This window comes from Miscanthus floridulus, chromosome 8 (genome assembly GCF_019320115.1).
Source record: "Miscanthus floridulus cultivar M001 chromosome 8, ASM1932011v1, whole genome shotgun sequence".
Classification (NCBI taxonomy): domain Eukaryota; kingdom Viridiplantae; phylum Streptophyta; class Magnoliopsida; order Poales; family Poaceae; genus Miscanthus; species Miscanthus floridulus.
The window spans coordinates 19495825-19517927 of NC_089587.1; the positions used below are offsets into that span (position 1 = coordinate 19495825).

The 22103-nt window shown below is 44.9% G+C and overlaps 1 pseudogene; it reads right to left on the reverse strand.

The window, feature by feature from the left end:
- Positions 1–807: 807 nt before the first annotated feature.
- Positions 808–16743, reverse strand: LOC136468653 (uncharacterized; annotated as a pseudogene).
- Positions 16744–22103: the final 5360 nt, after the last annotated feature.

Sequence of the window (22103 nt, forward strand, 5' to 3'; positions counted from 1 at the left end):
TTCTAGCCCTGCATAGAGTGAGGAGAGCATTAGTGGCGATCGTCCATGGCGGTCAGAGGAAAGATAGTGTCGCTGCTGTAGGCCCCCTCGCTGATGCGCATGTTCGCCCGAGAGTGAGTGCACCACCGTCGAGCGGCCTTGTGTCGGTGCCCTAAGCTCGAGCCACTATGGTGGCACTCTTTTCCCGATGGCATGTGGCTCGACTCGTTCTCCCACACGGTGGTGGGACTTTCTTCCCGTGCGACGGCGGTGGAGGAGCCCTGTTGAGTCCCTCTCCCGATCCATCCATGTTCTTTAGGGTTAGGGTTTGGGGAAAATCTCAATCTTTCATCTCCTTCTGATTTCTTTCCATTTTTCTACCCCAAGATCTAGATCTATACCCTAGTAAGGCTTTGATACCATTGATACAATTCTATGATCATCTAGGCATAGATCAGTGGGTAAAACTCAACTTAGACAAAGGAACTTGCGGATGTACCTCGCCGCATGCAGTGGTGGCCATGGCGCTGCCGCAACGTAGCCACTGATGTCGGAGTAGAAGTAGCAACATAGTGGGACACGGTCCAGTAGTGACACCAATGGAGCTTCCCGATGCTCATAGCACTCCCCTCTTGATCGGACTAGGGTTAGACTCGGTGGAGAACTGGCGGCAGTAGTGAACCTCGTACCTTATGTCTAGGCCCCACCTTCCTCTTTATAGTGCTACGTGACAGGGGGGCCATTAGCCAAGAGAACGGCTAGGCGCCCTCGATCAGGGCGTGGATCAAGGGCCCAATTGGCCGTTGGGCCAACTTGGTGGAGATCAACCTAACAGGACATGCTCCCGGACACGTCACACACGGTGACATAGTTGCTCACCTTGTCGAGCGTGTGCATGTCATTGACCATGCGCTACCACTATAGGTTGGCCATGCTGCTGTTGTCGCCGAGGGAGGCGATGATCTCATGCGGGAGCAGCGCGCCCGTGGTGATTCGCTTCTTGCCGGACTTGACGTCGGTGAGGTAGGTGTTGAAGCGGTCGGCGTCATGCTTGAGGAAGAGCTCCTTGTAGTTCTTCATGGCCACGGAGGCGACACATGTGTACGCGACTGACTCCCATGCACACGCTAAGATGAAGACCTCGGAGAGCTTGAGCACACGGCGAAGCGACACGAGCGCCGCCCTATGGAGCCGCTCGCATGCGCGGTACGCATAGTGCTCGTCCATGAGATCCATGGCGAGCTCGGGCATGGAGCCCTTGGGAAAGAGGTGCCGCATGACGGCCTCATAGAGTAGCATGGAGAGGTCGTACAAAGATTCTGTCTATGGGCACCACTTGGTAGCGAGCGAGAACTCCTAGACCTTGCCGTCGGTGAGCTTGCGCATGTCCTCCGCGATGAGCCCCATGAAGAGGTCGGCCGTGTAGGAATTGGTAGGTGGGGTCATTGCTATACATCTCGACCACCCTCACAGTGGCCTCCGCTCTCCAAGCCCGACGCGCGACCACGGCCGTGGCCATGAGTCCCCGATCGTGCTCGAGGCTAGCCACGACGTGCTCCTCCATTGAGCTGACGCGCGTGGAATTTTCTTGTTTCACGTGGGTGCAGGGCATACGGCTGCTAAAGTAGCCGCGTCCCCAGCCTCAGCTATCGATGAATCCTCCTCCCTTGGCGACGAGGCGCACCTTCTTGCTAGGTGTCCTGGTGGAGACCCCGTCGTGCACGATGCGGTGGAGCAGCTCGGGGAATTCCTTGAGAAAGCCAAAGTCAGCGACGGGGGTGGCATTGAGGGCCAACATGCCCAGGTGGCGGGCGTGGAGCCAGATCATAGTGGCATAGAATCCCTCGCGGTCAGACTTTCTGCTCCCATGCACACCGCTGTAACACCCTAAAGTTTGCATGGTTTTAAAATAGGAGAAAACAATTTAATTATGCATTTTGTGAGCATTGAAATCTAGGAAAAAATAATAACTTTGTTAAAATTAAAATCAAATATAGGTCTACATACATGTATATGCATTCATGTTGTTGCATATTATTTTTGTATTGTGTGGTTTTAAATCAAACTTCAAATTGAGTTGAATTTGCATTCAAAATTTGTTTGGAAATTTGTTTAGAAAAAAGAAAAGGATTTCATTTCTCCTCCCTGGTTTTTTGGCCCAGTCGGCCCGCTCTTTCCTCTGCCCTCCTCAGCTTTACCTCTCCCGCATTCTGCTCTTGGGCCGCCTTGCTTCTCCGTAGCCACAGCACCCGTGTCCTCTCTTCTCATGCCTTGAGCCACTGGCAACTAGGTCCCGCTTGTCAGCTGTTTTCTACTTCCTCTAGCTTGAGTCCGGGCTAGTCACGACTCTAGTCAGGAATCCATGCTTGCCCTGACTCCGCCCTGGTATGTGTGCGTCACAAGCTCCCACCACCCTCATAAGTAGCAACAGCGCCCGCGCTGCCTCCTCGTCCAGCTTTGGAAGCAAGCCACAGCACCGCTGCTAGCCCTAGCCACCGCCGCCGAGAACAGTCCACCAAAACCGCATGCCATTTCCATCTATCGTCGATAGCTGTAAGCTACTTTGGTGAGTTCTCTGTTTTCTTCTCTTGCTCCCTGTGCGTTCCGTTCGGTTTATGGTGGCCGGTAGCGTCGCATTGTCGAACGCCGATGAGGTCTTCTACTTCCGGCCAAGGCGTTGTCGCGCTGTTTCATCTCTGGCCAGCAGGCCCTCTCTCCCCCCTCTGATTTGATCTCAACTGTCCAAGTTTGATCCAACGGCCGATAGAGCCCGATACCCCTTCACCTATAATTTTGCAAAAAGACCCTTACAATTAATTAGATCTCAACCCACCGTCCTTGTATTTTTTTCTAAAGAGACCCTTGAGTTTTTTATTATAGAACCCGCAGTCCAACGTGCAAATCCAGAATACATTTTCTTCTTTAGAAAGCATAGTTTCCTTCGGATTAGATTCAAAATATGTTTTCATCTATTTACAGTTTTACCACTAATCTTGTTTTAGCCATTAAATCTCCGTTTTAACTCCGATTTGATCCGTTCAACTTGCGTTAGGTTCATAATTCCATAATCTACATGTTCATACTAATGTTAGGTATGTTTTTAACTTTTAAAATTTGAGGTTAGATTTAATCTATTATTTTACTAAAGGAAATCTTGTTTAATTCATAACTTCTTCGTTTTAGCTCCGATTTTTGTGATCTTCGCGTCTGTGTGTTCATAGCGAGACATAGATTTGTTTTACAAACTTTTCATATTGATTCTATGTTGTTGGTGTACTATTCTAATCTATAGCTTTTGTTTGCTATGCATGATTGCTTCTACATGCTTGTATGTTGCTGTGATTGTCGAGTATAGACGGTGAGCAATTCGTGGGTGAACCAGAGTACTACTTTGATGAGCAGGATCAGCAGGAGGACTTTGTTCGGGGCAAGTATAGCATGGGATTATCCTTGTTTCCTATCAACTTTAAAACATTTAATTCATGCTGCATGTGTGTCGGTGCGAGACCCACGGGATACCCCGCAAGGAAGGGAGAAGATCTAGTCTAACTAGGATTCTTCCCCTATAATCTTAGTAGTAGTATTATTCTGTAATCCTACTAGGAACACTCATTGTAAACCGACTAGGATTCTGACCTCCTAACTATATAAAGGAGGGCAGGGATCCTAGGGACGAGCGACTTTTATAACACAACACTAGATAATCAATCCAACGCAAAGGCTAACACCGAAGGGATGTAGGGCTATTACTCGATCAATGATCGAGGGTTCGAACTAGGATAAATCGACTGTCTCTTGTGTTAACCATCGAGTTCAGCATATGCTGAAGCCCGAACATACTGCCCTGGGTACCCCCATGGCAGGCTATCGGTGGTCAAACATCGACAGCTGGCGCACCAGGCAGGGGCTTTCGGCGACTTTGCATCCGAGAGCTCGATGGACCTTGACAACATGATCTTCTCGAAGCGATCAACCTTCATCTTTGGTTCGTGGATCTACGAGGCAGGCAACGATGGCAAGCTCTAAGGCCGTCTCCTCGAAGATTCAGATCATCATCAGGACTTTTCTATTTCGGCGACAATGACAAATCAACATGCTGTAAGATTCGCACAGCTTGCGATGTCCGATCCAACTCAGATTTTACGGCTTCACGCATCCGATTCAAACTCAGGCTTCGCTTCTAAGACGGAGTCTTATTCGAGTTCTTTTAGAAAACTGAGTTCTTTTCCAATAAGGCTCCGGAACATGACATCAACCTATCAAAAATACAGCTCAGAGTACACTTAGAGTACTCTAAAGAAGACGGGTCCTTTCCGTTCGGCCTCGACAACATGGCAATATTTTATCAGGCACAGCTCGAAAGATCTCTTAATCCAGTGCTTGGAATACCACTGACAGGAGCTCAGAAAGGTCTCGTGCTAATCGTGACATTTCAAGACTGCATCATCCACTGGCCAGGTTCTGTTCCTGAGGATAGTAGTACCTGGCTAGTTGACACAACAATGACAACAACTCTACCCTACCAAGAAGGAGACTCGATCTATGACCTTGAAGCCTCTACTAAAGTTATCAACAACTCTGACAGTACGGAAACCAACATCGATGATAGAACAACTCACACTCGAGAAGTATTCATGATTCGCCGTCCTCGATCACCATTGGTCCCCCCTGAAGCGCCCGACGTCAGGTCTTCAGATGAATCTGAATCCAACATATCACCATTTATCTAGGGGCACGATGGTGAGACTGAGAGTCAGAGGCAAGCCAGAGAGAGAAAGAACAAATTGAAACAAGGACATCAACGCCGTGCTAAGCAGCGAAAGGAAACTTGGATCAAATATGAGTCAGACCTAGCCGAGTACAATAGAAGAAAATCAGAGCGAGAGGTCGAAGAAGGATGAGCAGTGAATACACCCTACGATAAGATCCGAGAAGCATTAGAAGAACTCAGGGCGACTTCACATCCCAATAAAAACAAGAACAGCTCTAGGACTTCCTCTGATCAATAGTCCTAAGGACGCATGATGGAAGGGCCTACTCAAGACTACCTGATAGGTCAACATCTCATGAGCCGGAAGACCAAAATCAAAGGAAGTCCACTTTCGAGAGACTTGGACCAAGTGGAAGTCACAACAGAGAAAGTAGAAGAAATCATAGTCAAAACGACCAAGTCGAACAACCAAGAAAGGCCAGAAGCAAAGCACCTACTCGGACAGCCACACAAAACTACTCTCACCAAGACAACAGCTGGCAAGAAGGGGGCGCAGAATCAGAATACATAGAAGCCAGAATGCAAGATAGATTCCCCTATTTTGCAAACAGACTTGCTTCAATACGACTACCTCACAAGTTCTAGCCGTCCAACCACTCCAAGTATGATGGCAAGACCGAACCAAGACAGTGGCTCAGAATTTACTCACAATCGATTGAATTGGTCGGAGGAGACGATGACATTAAGACCTTGTTCTTTCCCATGGCCCTTGAAACCATGCCTCTTCAATGGTTTGACAAATTGAATCCATGATCAATCAGAAATTGGAAGGACTTGTAAAGAGCTTTCTGTGAAAATTTCATGGGTATCATTACACACCCAATCACCCATGCAGAGTTAAAAGGACTCAAGCAGAAAGGAGGCAAAAGTCTCAGAAATTACTATCGATGATTTGGCGAACTATGAGCTCAAGTACATGACATCACCCAACGAGAAGTAATCGAAGCTTTCTCTCATGGAATCATGGCTAGGTGGCAATTTCAAGACTTCTGCAAAGAAAACCCAAGAAATAATAAAGAATTCAGATGAACAGTGGAAAAGATTATTACTGTAGAGGAAAAGACACGAGAAAAATTTCCGGATAGAAACAACTGTGACAACACGGACAGGCAAAATCTTCGAAACAACAGACACCAGGAAAGAAAACGTGGACCAGACAACACCGTAGTAGTGACTGACAAATCAAGAAAGTTTTCCAAGCCCAGAAGGTATGATGACATTGAAAACATGCGTTGCATCTTACACCCCAAAGGAAATCACACCATCGGAGATCGCTACACCTTCAAAGATCAATACACAAGGAAAGATAGTAAGGAGAACACCAAAGAAGGCAATCAGAAAAAAGAAGAAGACAACCACGAAGACAAGGGATTCCAAAAATCTAGGGGGATAGTAGCAGTAATCTTTGCTGGGGTTCCAGATTCCAGAAGCAAACATCAAGAAAAGCTAGCGTTACGAACCATCATGGCAGCAGAACCTGCTACACCAAGATATCTCAATTGGTCATAGTATCCAATCCAATTTTCAAGAGAAGACCAATGGACTAGCGTAGGAAATGCAGGCCATTACCCACTGGTTCTAGATCCAACTATTGCGGGTATGACTGTTATGAAAGTACTAATCAACGGAGGAGCCGGACTCAACATCATTTTTTAGAAACTCTAAGGAAGATGGGACTACAACTCGTCGGGATGATTACACCAACAAGCACACCTTTTTATGGCATAGTACCCGGCAAGACAGCAATGCCACTTGGACAAATCACTCTACCAGTTACTTTTGGGACTCCCTCGAACTACCGTACAGAGTTCATCAAGTTTGAAGTTGCGGACTTTGATTCATCATATCACGCAATCCTCGGGCGCCCAGCACTAGCAAAATTCATGGCAATACCGCATTATCCGTACCTATTGCTTAAGATGCCAGGGCCTAACAGTGTCCTTTCTCTTCGGAGTGATTTGAAGCGCGCTTTTGACTACGATGTTCAAGCAATCCAAATTACAGCAAAAGCACAGGCCGCCGATGGAAGAAAAGAAATAGCCACTGTTGCAGCAGAAATGAGCCCAGAAGAGCTAGTGATACCGGCTAAAAACCTAGCATCCTAGCACCAACAAAAGAAGCCGACGTCAAGCAAATCGACCTAGGCACCGGTGATCCCTCCAAAATGGCAACCATCAACGCCCACCTCTCGGCAAAATAGGAACTCACGCTCACCAATTTTCTTCGGGACAACAAAGATATCTTCGCTTGGAAGCCGGCCGACATGTCAGGGGTCCTAAGAGAGTTGGCTGAGCATAGAATTGATATCAATGAAGGCTCTAAGCCTATGAAGCAACGACTACGATGATTCTCACCAGACAAGAAGGCAGCAATTAAAAAAGAAATTACAAAACTAATGACAGCCGAATTCATCAGAGAAATCCTCCATCCAGATTGGCTAGCAAACCCAGTTCTGGTACAGAAAAAGAATACAGACGAGTGGCGCATGTGTGTCGACTATACAGAGCTTAATAAACACTGCCCGAAAGATCCGTTCCGGCTACCACGCATTGATCAGATAGTTGATTCAACAGCAGGATCTGCCCTATTATCCTTTCTTGATTGCTATTCAGGATATCACCAGATCACATTAAAGAAACAAGACCAGAGCAAGACATCTTTCATCACTCCATTCGGTGCCTACTGCTACAAAACCATGTCATTTGGACTCAAGAATGTTGGTGACACTTACCAAAGAGCTATCTAGACATGCCTCGGTGATTAGATCGGTGAAAACATAGAAGCATACGTGGATGACGTAGTAGTAAAGACAAAGAACCCAGATACACTAATTGAAGACTTAAAGCAAACCTTCGAAAACCTGAAAAGATGGAGGTGGAAATTGAACCCAAACAAGTGTATATTCAGAGTTCCTTCAGGACAACTACTCGGATTCTTGGTTAGTCATCGCGGAATTGAAGCAAGCACCAAGCGGATTTGAGCCATAACAGAGATGGGCCCTCCTCAAAGTATCAAAGATGTGCAAAAACTAATAGGCTACATGGCGGCCCTTAATCGTTTCATATCAAGACTGGGCAAAAAAGGGTTTCCTTTCTTTAAATTGCTAAAGAAGACAGACAAGTTCGAGTGAACAGAAGAAGACAACGAAGTTTTCAAGAAGCTCAACGCATACCTCACCTCCTCACCCGTTCTCACACCTCCGAAGAAATATGAAGACATGATGTTGTATATCGTGGCAACTTCTACTGTGATCAGCACAGCGATTATCGTAGAACAAGAAGAAGAAGGGCGTGTATATAAAGTACAACATCCCGTATACTACATCAGTGAAGTACTGTCAGAATAAAAAATTCAGTACCCGCATGTGCAAAAACTACTCTACGCCCTCCTGATCAAATAAGCAGAGCCATCGGATACTCACATTTCTTCTTGGTTTACGGATCAGAAGCTGTACTACCTGCTGACTTGATCTAGACATCACCAAGGATAGAACAATATAACGAAGGAGAAGCAGAACACACCCGAAGGTTAGAACTCGACAGTACAGAAGAAGTCAGAGTAAACGCTACCCTTCAATCAGGAAGATACCTCCAATGATTAAGACGCCACTACAACAAGAATACCTAGTCTCGATCATTACAAGTCGGAGACCTAGTACTAAGAAGAATACAAAAAACTAACAGACGCCATAAATTACTCAATCCATGGGAAGGTCCTTTTATCGTCACAAAAGTCACCGAACCAGGCACATACAAGTTGACAACCAAAGACAGAAAAGAAGTCAACAATACATGGCACATCAGTCAGCTAAGAAGATTCTACGCATGAAAACAACTCAAGGGAAAATATATATACAAGCTACAAGAGATCAATGTTCATGATCAATAAAGATGGTGATCATCGACAACATATGTATTGTTATGACTTATCAATGTTCATGATCAATAAAGATGGTTCTTTCTAGACAACATATGTCTTATTATGGCTCTCCCCGAGTTGTTTCCAATGAGCATACCGGTCGAGAGCAAAAGAGCTGAAAACATGCTTGAGCCCGCCGATGAGGGTAGCTAACAAGCTAACACTCGAACCAAAAAACAAAATGGCTGAAAAGACGCCTAAGCATACCGGCCGAGAGCAAAAGAGCTGAAAACATGGTTAAGCCCGCCGATGAGGGTAGCTAACAAGCTAACATCCGAACCAAAAAGCAAAATGGCTGAAAAGACGCCTGAGCATACCGGCCGAGAGCAAAAGAGCTGAAAACTTGCTTAAGCCCGCCGATGGGGGTAGCTAACAAGCTAACACCCGAACCAAAAGGCAAAATGGCTAAAAAGATGCCTAAGCATACCGGCCGAGAGCAAAAGAGCTAAAAAGATGCGTGAGCCCGCCGATGAGGGTAGCTAACAAACTAACACCCAAACCAAAAAGCAAAATGGCTAAAAAGACGCCTGAGCATACCGGCCAAGAGCAAAAGAGTTGAAAACATGCTTGAGCCCGCCGATGAGGGTAGCTAATAAGCTAACACCCGAACAAATAAGCAAAATGGCTGAAAAGACGCCTGAGCATACCGGCCGAGAGCAAAAGAGCCAAAAAGATGCTTGAGCCCGCCAATGAGGGTAGCTAATAAGCTAGCACCCGAACCAAAAAGCAAAATGACTAAAACTAAGCCTGAGCATAAATCAGAGTAATTCCAAGATAAAGACCCTCTAGCTCCTTGTTCCAAATAACAAGAGGCTCAAGGGCGACACTCAGAAGATCCCAAGAAGCACTACACGGTTTCGCTCAAGAAAGCACTCGGACGACGCTTGTTCCTGCTCAACAAGACTTGAAGGAACAAGACAAGGCTTCTAGAACTCAACCATGAAGTGCTCGGGGGCTTGTCGATCCTAGGACGTTTTTGCAACCAGAGATAGGACCAGATGTTGACCACACTCCAAGTTAAAGCCGAAAAGAAGAAGCTGGAGATGTCCTAAGTCTTTTCAGTACTAACAAGAACACAAAGTTTGTTGAGACAACGATCTGTACCGAGTTATTTACAAGGCACAAACAAAAGCCAGAAAAGCATTTGACAGATCAAGAACGTTTGTCAAGACAATGATTTACCTAAGCCAGGTTGTTTACGAGACAGAAATATAGACAAAGAAGACATCAACGAAAAATAAAGAATTTCCATTTAGTCTTCAAGTATAGTGTTTTATAACAGAAGCTAGAATACAAAGGTTGACTACATCAAGCATTGTCATCAGGAGAAGAAACATCAATGTTAAGATTATCTACAATCTTCCTGGCTAAATCATCGACCTCGGGCTCCAACTTCTCAACAGCATCCAGATACTCTTGGCTCTCGACTTCATCAGCAACCTTGGACAAAGGAAAGTCCGGAGAAAGAACCTAGACCTGGGCGAGAACATTCCTGGTACAAAGATGGGCACATCGCTTCATGAACTCCTGGAAACAGGTCGGCACTTAGGGAATGAACTAAGCCCAAGAATGACCATCATCTGTTGGAGTTCGGAGAAGGTCGGCTACTGACCGAAAAGACTTCCACAAAGCTTTTTAGTTTTCAGTAGCCGTTGCCAACTTGCCAGTCATATCCTCAATGGTTTTTTGGGCCTGCACAAGATCTCTGTCAGCTCCACGCCTAATCAACTTAGCAAGCGCGAGTTCTTCTTTAGCTTGAGTAATTACCTCCTCAGCCTTATTGTGGCTAGTACGAATGAGTGTCTTCATCTCCTCGATACCCTTTGAGAGCTTCTACTTTTCAACTCGGAGAGCTAGACCAAGCAACAAAAGACAAGTCAGCAGAAAAACAAATTTGAATACAAAGGGAAACGAAAAAGAACTCGTGATACCATGTCACTCTTTCTTCATGGCCTCCACATTTTTCAAGGCCTCCTGGGCAGCTGCATCCCTCTGCTTTTCTACCTCAACTACCCAGGCATGGAGAGCCTTCTCCTCATTCTAATGTGTCTGATGCTCGGTCTCCAACTCGGCCTGATAGAGGTCAAGCTCAGCCTTCAGAGTACTCACATCAGAAGACAACTTTTTCTCGTTCTCAGACAAGAAAAAGAAGCCAATATGATCATGAGAAAAAGACTGAGCAAAAAGAGAGAGAAAAATAAGACATAAGGATAGAAGGAAAATGAACATCCAAAGAAAGAACTGCAGAAAAACTTACCTAGAGCTTTTCCCCAAAAGAAGTCGCAAGGGTCGACAAGCTTCCCTAGGCGGCGGTTAGCTCCGACAATCGATGAGTGGCATCAAATTGCTGCACCACATCATCAGCCAAAGGTGGACCACCGAAAGCAAGAAGAGGAGAGGGAGAAGTTGGCCGAGGCAAAGAAGACATGACCAAGGCAATCTCCTAGGAAGCCACAGCCAATCCCTCAGATGAACCCGCCGCCATGGCCACAGTCACCTCGGGAGCCGGCAAATGAGCAGCTATGGACTCTGTCCCCCTCATAGCCACCTCAGCGACCGCACGTTCTGAGTCCTGAGACTCAGTATGCAAGGGCGCACCAGAGGTTTGACAAGAAGTCGACTGGAGGCTTAGGGAAGACGAAGGCCTAAAAGTTGACAACGAAACTCGCCAATAAGAATAAGAAAAAGGAGAACAGAAGCAGAGAAATAAAACCAGAATTCACTCACTCAGCTATCGTCTTCTTCATAAAACCAAAAGAAGACCTCGCAGGGGGAACCATAGTAGCAAAAACATCACCACCACCCTATGACAGGAGCGGTGCGGCCAGTACTGGAGCCCCAGAAGAACTCGAACCCGATGACCGCTTGCTACAAGAGAACAAGACCAAAGTCAAAACAAAAAGAGGAGTTCAACAACAGGAAAACAAGAAAAGAACTCACCGACAAGTAACAAGGGCAGCATCATCATCCTCTTCCTCCTCACTCTCGACTAAGGCCACCATAGCTCTAGCTGAAAAAGGACAAAAGTACTCGATCAAAGATAAAAACAAACAACAAAAGGATAGAGCGTATTAATATGCTCACCTAAGAGCATGCTAGCTACAACTAGAGTACCTAGACGAGTACTCGACTGGCGAGACTTCTTGGAAGCAGATGGAGCAGAAGAACTATCCACTCGCCCCCTCTTTCTGAAAGTACGAGGTGCTCGAGGAACTAGATGAGGAACATACTCTTCATATACGTTAGAAAATGCAGAAGAAACACTAGGAAGCATCATGGAAGTCTAAAACTTACTGGTCAAGGACGCCCTAGCAAGACTACCCCTAGCCTCCACATTTGTAGGGAGATCATCAAGGGGAATTGGATCAGTGAAATTATGCCCCAATTCCTATAAAAGAGTAAAACAACAAGACAAGGAAGATTAAGCAAAAAGTGGATACGACAAAAGACATTCAAAAGTACGCACATAAGAAAAGAACAACTCACAGCAGGGGGCAGGTTGTTAGCACTGTACTCAAGGACAGCAAGTGGGATGACGCTTACTCCTTTCAGCATCTTCTGAAGACGCTCGAGCACCTCCTCATCAGTCAACTCAAGGGCAGGGACCATACGAGAAGGGTCCTCTGCCCCAGAGTACTCAAAACCATAATGTTCACGCTCCTTCAAAGGTTGAACTCGGTGGTGAAGAAAGCTAGAAATAATCCCAAAGCTGGTCAAGCCTTGCTGTTTTAGAGTGCAAATCCTCTCGAGAAAAGGCTTGATCGTCTGGAGCTCAGCAGTCATCATAGGGTTCTTTTCCCATCGGTCATTAACCAAGGGCCAGATCCGGAGTGAATGGAAATAGGAGGAATCAAGTTGGCAGCATAAAACCAGTCAGCACGCCAATCCCTTACAGAATCAACCAGGTCATAGTCAAAGAATTTGCTCTTAAGACCCTGGCGAAACAGAATCCCACAGCCACCAAGAACATTGGTGTCATCGCGGCGGGGTTGGGGCTTCAGGCGAAAAAGTAACGAAAGAGGGAAAGAGAAGGAGGAATTCCAAGGAAAGTTTCACAGAGATGAACGAAAACAGAAAGATGAAGGACAACATTAGGAGCAAGATGGTTCAGGCTAATCCCAAAATAGTTTAGAAATCGGTGAAGAAAGGCAGAAGCAGGAATGCAGAGACCGGCACGGATAAAGGAGACGAAAAGAATAATCTCACTAGGACTTAGAGCAGGGACCTGATGCTCACCTAGAGCTCTCCAATCAGCAATACCCTTGCTCTGAATCAGACCATCACTAACGAGCTCACGAAGCTGGTCTTTAGTTGTTGTTGGAGCCAGCCAGATCTTCTGAGCAACCCTCATCACCATGAATTCTTGATTTTCGATGACGGAGAGCGAGGCTTCCTCGTCGACGAAGGTCGCCTGGGACTTACTCGTCGACTTCTTCCTACCCATATACTAGCAAAGGCAATGGGGCACTAAGAATAGAGAAGGCTAACACGGAAGCGCTCAAACGACGGCAGCAATGGCGGTGGTGGAATTTCAAAGGCTAGGGTTTCAAGGCAAAGGTAGGGTACCAAAGAAAAGGAAAACAAAGGCCTTTAAATAGATTTTACACCAGTAAAAACACGACCCACCAGGCCCATTTTAACACGGCATGAGGACTCAATGGTCCATTTACCGACGTAGCTAAAATGACAGACGGCTCAAATCCACACAACGGTACAGTTCAATAGGCAGATTTCAGACTTATCCATCCAGCACCATGGCGGAGTTATCATATTAGCACAAAAAGAACTCATCAATAATAAAGTAAAGAAGGGATACCTCACAAGGAGCGCAACAACCCAGTCCTTACAGAAAGAACTCAGAAATCTCATCAACAACCGGGACATCAGGAGAATAAAGAATGACAACTCAGAAGGCAAGATTCTTTCCATTATAAATGGTTTCAAAAAATAGAAGATTACACATCTTACAAGACCCAATGAACTTGGTACCACGACAAGTAAAGTAGCAAAGAGGAACCCGGACATGGCTAGGCTCTGGAACGACTACGTGTTCTAAATTGCTACTCGGTAGAACAAACCACCCTCGGCTATACTGTTTTCTTCAAAGGACGGACGCAGTGCATCTAAGGCGGAAATCAGCAGCACGGCGGGACAACATAGAGCAGAGAAGGCCGGTAGGCATCTGTCTACATAAGATCGATGTGATGCTAGATATGGTGTTAATCTGCACCGGACAGTCTCAGGGCAGGCAATGAGGATCAACCTAGAACTACCAGATGAAGGATCGCATCCCACATCACAAGACTCCCTCCAATTACCGCCACGTACTTCCAAGTACAATGCTACTGCGGGATTAGCCTACCTCTAATCCCTATCACAAGACTCCCTCTAGCTATGGCAAGATACACAAGAACTGTAAAATACGTCCGAGGGCTGCTCTACTTCACAAACTAACATATTCATGACTACGGAGACTTTAGACCACACAACAAAAATGCTTGATGAATCAAAACAGCACACGAGGAGGATATTTATAGGCCAAAGAAGCGGTGCACATAGACCAGGAGCACCAGCGGAACAAACCTAACAAAGGACACAGTGAAAAGACATAATTCAATGAAAGATGACTCAGGCATGAAGGAACAGTACTCAAGGATAAGCATATTCGAAAGGATATACCAACATTGTACAACTCATAAACAAACAACATTTACACTCAACCATCACCATACAACTACATCTGACAACAGCAGACTACTAGAGAATATGCCAAGACCCTGCATTCGAGTTCTTTCTAAACAAAAGAACCCAGATATATGCTCGGGGACTACAACAGGAGAGGTTTTCAGTTCTTTTGAACAACTCAGATTCACGACCCTCCAACTTTTTGTTCCAAATAGCAAGAGGCTTGGGGGCTACACTCAATGAGTGCACTTTTTCTTCAAAAAAGCGCACGTCACCAAGAGGACTACTTCAAGACAACAGTCTTTCAAACGACATAAGATTCAAGACCCTCCAACTTTTTGTTCCAAATAGCAAGAGGCTCGGGGGCTACACTCAGTGAGTGCACTTTTTCCTTCAAAAAAGCGCACAACACTCAGAAGACTTATTCAAGATAGACGACTTCAAGGCCACATGACAAAAAGAACCCGGACATAGCTATATCCGAGCTCTTTTCGACAAAGAACCCAGGTATATGCTCGGGAGCCCTTCGACGAAGAATCAGGATGATTTCAAGAAAAGACCCTCAAGCTCCTTGTGCCAAACAGCAAGAGGCTCGGGGGCTACATCCAAATGGGAGTACTTTTTTCTTCAAAAAGGTACACACCACGCGAAGATCTCACGAAGCGCTACACGGTTTTGCTCAAGAAAGCACTCGGACGATGCTTGTTTCTGCTCAACAAGACTTGAAGGAACAAGATGAGGCTTTCAGAACTCAACCATGAAGTGCTCGGGAGCTTGTCCGTGCAGGACTCACGGGATACCCCGCAAGGAAGGGAGAAGATCCAGTCTAACTAGGATTCTTTCCCTATAATCTTAGTAGTAGTAGTATTCTGTAATCCTACTAGGAACTCTCATTGTAAACCGACTAGGATTCTGACCTCCTAACTATATAAAGGAGGGCAGGGATCCTAGGGATGAGCGACTTTTACAACACAACACTGGACAATCAATCCAACACAAAGGCTAACGCCGACTGAACATAGGGCTATTACTCGATCAACGATCGAGGGTCCAAACCAGGATAAATTGACTGTCTCTTGCGTTAACCGTCGAGTTCCGCATACGCTGAAGCCTGAACATACTGCTCCGGGTACCCCCATGGTAGGCTATTGGTGGTCAAACATCGACAATGTGTCACCTTGATAGTAATTCTCTAGAATTGAACTTACACCTTGTCTCCTCTGGGATATGTATTGGGTAGCTTTGCTAGTGCTCAATTAAACCATGATCTTATAACTTGACTAATGGTGTATGTAATAAATATTAAAACATGACTTTTTAGCAACTTGGAAATAGGGGACTGGAATATTTAGCTACTTTCTAAATGCTCCAGATTCCTCTCCCTAAGGACTTATCTGTAAGCAAACATTTGGGACTTATAGTACAACTGTGAGGGCTACATGGCTCTGGCTTTAGCTCAGTATGAGGACCTTTTCTAGCTTGTTAGAGGTTACCTTTATTGGCGTAAGAATGGCTTGCTAAATCGGGTATAGGACAACCTCTACTCTTATGTGTATAGCCGTGATGAAATTCTGTCATTCGACAGGGGGTTCCTACATCTATTTACCGAGTGAATCTAATGGCCCTAACTTGTTAGATGAACCTTTGAAAGGCTTCATAGTAAACCCTACCTGCTCACCTTGAAAGTGTTTTGGGAGTAATTAACCTGGGCATATGAGTATCACGACTCATAGTAAAAGTGTACAACCTCTACAGAGTGTGACATATACTTACGCTTGTTTATTTTCATTATTTGGATAAAATCCCGGATGGGTAACAAATGACTATGGTAATGACAACTTTCATGAGGATTACTAGACTTGTGGTCAACCAGTTGATGTCCCTGTGATATAGAGCTTCCGTGAGAGATTTATCTTTATACTTCCACTATATTTATGTGAAGACTCTATCTTATTATTCGTGATGTAATAAACACTTGTGATGATACTATTGATAATTTGTCGGCTTATGTGTGTGACTGATCTCTGGGCGCATATAAGATTATGCATCTCATTTTACCATTAAAATTGGGTGTGACAGCCATGGAGGTTGGCGATGAGGCGGAGCGTGGTGGCCAAGTCAGCTGCCTAGGCGACGCCTAGGAGTGACTCCATGGAATCGACCGGCGTGCCAGGCACCACGTGGAAGAAGTCTAGGCAAGGGTCGCTTGAGGACATGAACATCGGGGAGCAGTTCTCTATGAGCACCATCAGGTCTAGGAACTCATCCCCTGTCGCCACCGGATCGGCCACCGCTATCACAGCCCGAGCCATGGCATGGCGCTGGCGGGCCTCGGGTGGGCCCATGAGGACATTGGAGGCATCTACGGTGGTGTCCACGGTGATCACCATCGGAGGATCTGGGCCTTGAGCCTCACTCGATGGGCTTGAGCTTGGGCCTTGGAACTCAGAACAGAGTGACTGACACCGGGAGGTGTACGGTTACTGTGGGCTAAGGAGGGCTTCGGGTTTGAACCCTTTGGATGAGGGCTTGTGCCTTGTGGTGAGGAGATGGGGACATGGATGAGGCGAATATATGGGGCTGAGGTTTCATGGTAGGCAAGGATGTTTGGGTCGGTGAGATCGAATATATGGGGCTGAGGTTTCATGGTAGGCAAGGATGCTTGTGGGTATCGTGTCCATCGGCAAACATTTTTTCCTTTTTTGTTTGTCTCGCCGTTCATACTGCGCGCCACGTTTGTGTGATCCAAGGTTGGCGGCATTAGCTCATTGACTTTCGAGTAGTACCTTCCAATGGAAGGCGACTTCGCCTATTGGCTCTTTGGCTACAAGTTTAGCTTTTTTCGTAGGCGTGTTTCTAAAAAAATAGCTTTCGTATGAGCTTACCATTTTTGCAAAACATCGACAAATCCTGTCGGAAACTGACCGTGTATTTCTTTCTGTATGTGTGTATATACAGAAAATTGTGTTTGTCCTAAAAATATGTTATTTTATTAATTGTAGAATAAATTACTGCCTAGAAATCACTCGTGCATCTCTGTTTATTTACCATCGAAGGTGATCCATACTAATTTTATCAGTAAAACATAAAACATTAATTAAAATGGAATGTATGGAGACATGAAAGGTGCAACCTCAAGCTTAGAGCAACACTTAAAGTATATGAAAACTTGGATCTCTAAATCGCCTCTCTAAAATCTCTGAAGCGTACTCTCTATTTTTTTTGGAGTTGCTAAGCGACTCAAGATCTTCATTCTTCACATTAAGATACATACATATATACGGAATACATGCAAAAAAATATAGGTATTGTAACACCCTCGATGTTACACTATAAATCATTTACTAAAATATGTCATAAGCATCATGTTTATGTGTTAATGCATGTGATAGAATGTGTAGATAAATTTCTTGTAACTTATAATGATCAATAAAAATTGTAAATGAAAGTTGATTCAATAGCTCATGTATACCAAGTAGGGTTAAAAACCAATTTTTATTAAGCAAAAATACTATAGAACATGTGTGTGATACTTAAATAAAGTTTGAAGTACAAACTTTATAGATGATAGTGAAATACTTGCTGTTGAAAAATGATATTACTAGCTAATATTTCTACTAGCCTACAAATTGTAAATTAAAATCAAATTCAGCTCAAAAACTTAGAAAATTTTCAAGTTTGTCAACAGCTAGACATTGCTATATTTAGCAAATTATTTTAAGAGATTGGGTTAAGGAGTGGTGTCGTATTATAGCTCGATTTGATAGTCTCATATGCCATCTTGAGCGTGGTGAAGATGGTTTAGGTCTAGAAGCAACCATTTAGTTTTTATAGGCGCTTTATAATTCATGCACGACACGGTTTCGGGCTGGTTGGCCGCGTGGGCGTGGTTACTACGCTTGGGCATACGGCGTCGCCATGCTGGCTGTCCCACGCGCACGCACACTACCGCACATGGCCGGCCATGGCTGCTCTCGCCTGGCTATGGCCTGGCCGTCGCTGGCTTCTGGCGCGCGGAGCCGCCGCTGCTGCCACATTGTGACTCGCCCCGCGCTGTAGCCCCTGTTGGTGCCGTCGCCTCGCCGTCTTGTTCATGTCTCACTCTGCATCTCTACACCGTTGTCGGCCAAGTGTGATGGCGCCTCTGCCGCGCGCACGTGGTCGGGCTCGTCATCACCTTGTCATTAATGGCACCACGGCGCGCGGGCCACGCCAGTCAAAGACGTGCGTGCTTGTCTGCTAGCGCCTATCAGGTTCTTAGGTCTACAGTAGTTTACTGATGCTCCATCACTAGCCAGTCAGGTTCTTAGGTGCTCTAGATCACCGGGGCAGCTGTGTCACCATCGCGGACGGTCACGTGTCGCTGCAGCTCGCTCCAGCGTGTCCTGCCACCCCTCGTCACCGCTTAGCATAGCCACCAAGATTGGAGATGGTGACCGACCCTTTAGGTGGGCCCGCGTACGTTCTAGGTGGCCGGCGTAAGCGCTCAGTGCCGCCGCTCGCCGCACCACCGTGCACTGAGTTACCGGGGGTACACGTTGGGGAATTACAGGAAAGCCAGGGGGTTAAGTGAGAAGTTCTGAGAGAGAAGAAAATGGTGTTGGTACTTAGTTGAAATTTGGGATAAGTTGGAGGTCTCTTTTGCAAAGTCGTCGACGCGCGCGAATTTCCCAGCGCGGTCCGTCCTCGCGTGGGCCGCACCGTGGGCCGCCCCAAGCTCGCACGCGCGCGTGCTGTGTCACGTGGGACGCGTGTGTGGGCCACAGGAGAATTCATTTTTCTTTTTCATAAGGAATTAGAAATAGTTTTCTAATTTAATTTTTGAGCTGATCTTTAGTAAATCATATAAAATCATGTAGATGTCCAAAAATTGTGAAACAAATTTTGTTAGGTTACTAAAATTATGCTCTATCTGTTAGTGTATTTAGTTCACATATATATACATGTTGATACCAGGAGCTATTAAATCATTTGAAAGTGCTTAATATTATTAGGTTAAACATTGTAGGAATTTTTATAGTAAATTGGTGATAGCTTTAGTCCTGAATTTTTTATGGTAGCTTCATTGTACTATTATGTACTCACTGTAATTTTTGTAGCTTTAGAATAGACTAAGCATTAGGGTAGTTAAATGCTCTTTGTTTTAAATATGCATTAAATCATTAGTAGAAATAAAGAAATATCCTTTATTTGTAAAGCTAGGTGTTTGTTAGTTGAATCCAACACTTTGCTTGGTAAAGATGATTGTTAGCTTAGTACCTTAGTCATTAGAGCTAGCTTAGTAGCTTAGTATGCGTATTCTTAGTTTAGGAGTTGCTATTGCTTAAATGTTAAGTGTTGCATCATTATCGCATACATGCAGAGAACGAGTTGGCGGAGATCGTGACCACCGGTGATCACGAGTTCGAGGAGATCGTCGAGGAGTACGAGGAGGAGATTCTCATGCAGGAGGTCTCGGAGTCGCCACTGACTGACTCAGCTGACACCGCGTCTGCCCAAGGCAAACCCTGGTGCATAACACCTTATTTTTGGATAATCACTTTTATATATGTTATGTGCATTTACGTTACAGGAATTTTATGGAAACCACATGTATAGATATACATGTTCTAAGAGTCCTACTAGTGTAGGTTCGAGTAGCTGCTATGCGTAGATTTTTAGTAGTGTGAGTAACCTGTCGTTACTCATAATAGGTGATTATTATTACTCTCATAATAAAATGATGAAAGGAAAAAATGGAGACTGTGCAGGGATATGGTATGGGTATTGGTGGGTGTAACAGGTTGTGTCCTGCGACTAACAGGGCTTAGCTTGGTTACACTATTTTTCCTGTTCGTCTCGATTAAGGACCGTCCGTTGCTGTGGATGGTAGTTGGTCATAGACTTATTATCCTGAGCACATACTTGCTTATTAGAGCAGGAAGGCTTGTTACGCTCTTGTTGTGGGTTCCGACTCTTTCCAGACCTATTGATTGGAGGCGGGGAAAGGTGGAGATCTAAGCACCATACTGAGACCAGGTCTCAAGTGTGGGGGCTTGGAGTCCAAGTTTAGATGGGGACCTAGACCCCGTGATAGGAGTAAAATGGGTTGGTCTTGTTTGTGCCTGAGGTACAAACGGGACGTGTGTTTTGGGGTACCCAACTGGGATACATTGGTTCGCGAATCGTCGTTTCCGTGAGACGGTACGACTTGGCTATAGTCTAGCACCATAGTAAGAACTGAAAGATGAAAGATGGTGAAATGGTTCTGATTGCTCAACTCTTGCTTGAAAGTAGAACAGGTGCTTATCTAGAATGGTTAGCTAATGAAGTAATCATGACTGCTAATTAAATTTGATCTTAAGGACGTACTTCTAGTAAAGTTTTTCATAAATAAAAAGAAAACAGTAAACCCATATTGCCTATCATACTCTTTAGAGTTGGAAAATTATTCCCACTAGTCGGGTAAGTCTTACGAGTACATTGTGTACTCAGGGTTTATTTTACCCCTGTTGTAGGTGCATCTTGAGGAGTAGCTCTTATGTGGAGGATTCTTCTGGTGGGCATAGACGGATCCTTGTATCGTTTTCAATAGATGTTTATTTTCATTCCGCTGTTTAGTTATTGCACTCTAAACTCTGATATTGTAATAAATAATTTTTAAAAACTCTTGTTGTATAAAATGGACTAAGTATTATAAGCTCGTACTCATTATTGGATTCTGGATGTAAAATGTGGATTGTTTCGAGTTCTCCCTTGGGGTGTGTTCGACGAAACTGTTCGATGTAGCTCACTTTCGAGGTGCTTAGTGTCTAGTGGAAGACGAGCGCCTCTAAAAACGTGTTATTTCGGACGGTTCTGCCACATGCATGTACTGCATAACTGTAAGTCAAAATAATGCTAAACATGCCATGGAGCATACTTGCGTTAATGAAAATCTTGAGCATGTTTTGGACACTTTTGAATTTAATTTCCAAATTAAAAACTTTATCTTTTGGTATATCAGCATATGCTTTGTGAAGGAACTTTCATTTTCACCATAACACTGATGCTGGAAATTTTAAAAAAGAAAGATGCTGGAAAATTACATAATAAAATACACTTTTCCGGTTTTGAAAATATAGATGATCTTTCTTAGATTTTGGAAAACCATTGCGGGGCTAAAAAGTTTAGTAAAAATCAAATATAGCCTTCCGAATAAAATTTTAGTTCAAAACCACAAAAGATACGATGCCATATCCAAATAAAATAGGTCGCATTTGATTTATACCATCTATTTGAAAACTTACATTGTTTTTTATGAGGATTTCTAAGTTCCTCACTCATTTCAGATTGACAAGAGAGAAAGACATACCTAGAACCGAAACAACCGAACGTTCGCTACTACTTAGGGCATCAACAACGCAGACCATCAAATTATATGCTTCATCTAAAGTTATAGGCCATGTAGGCAACCATGATGAGGATTCTCTCACTTGATGAAAATAAGAGATGAGGATTCTATCAACTACGGCCACAACGTGTGTTCGAGGAGAGCTTCAATTTTTTGTCAGATGAGGCAGCTTCTACAAGCTGACAGCACGCAAAGCCATTACTATGCCTGACCTGGAGAATGCATGTGAATGTGGATGCTGGGGCTAACAGCCAGTGTCGCGTTCAGCCCAAGCAATGACGACGTGAGCGATGTTGCTTGGCGAGGCATATGGCGAGCATGCCTTGTCCTCCTCCCCCGAGCGACAAAGGCAATGGCCCTGTTCTCCTGCACTATTTC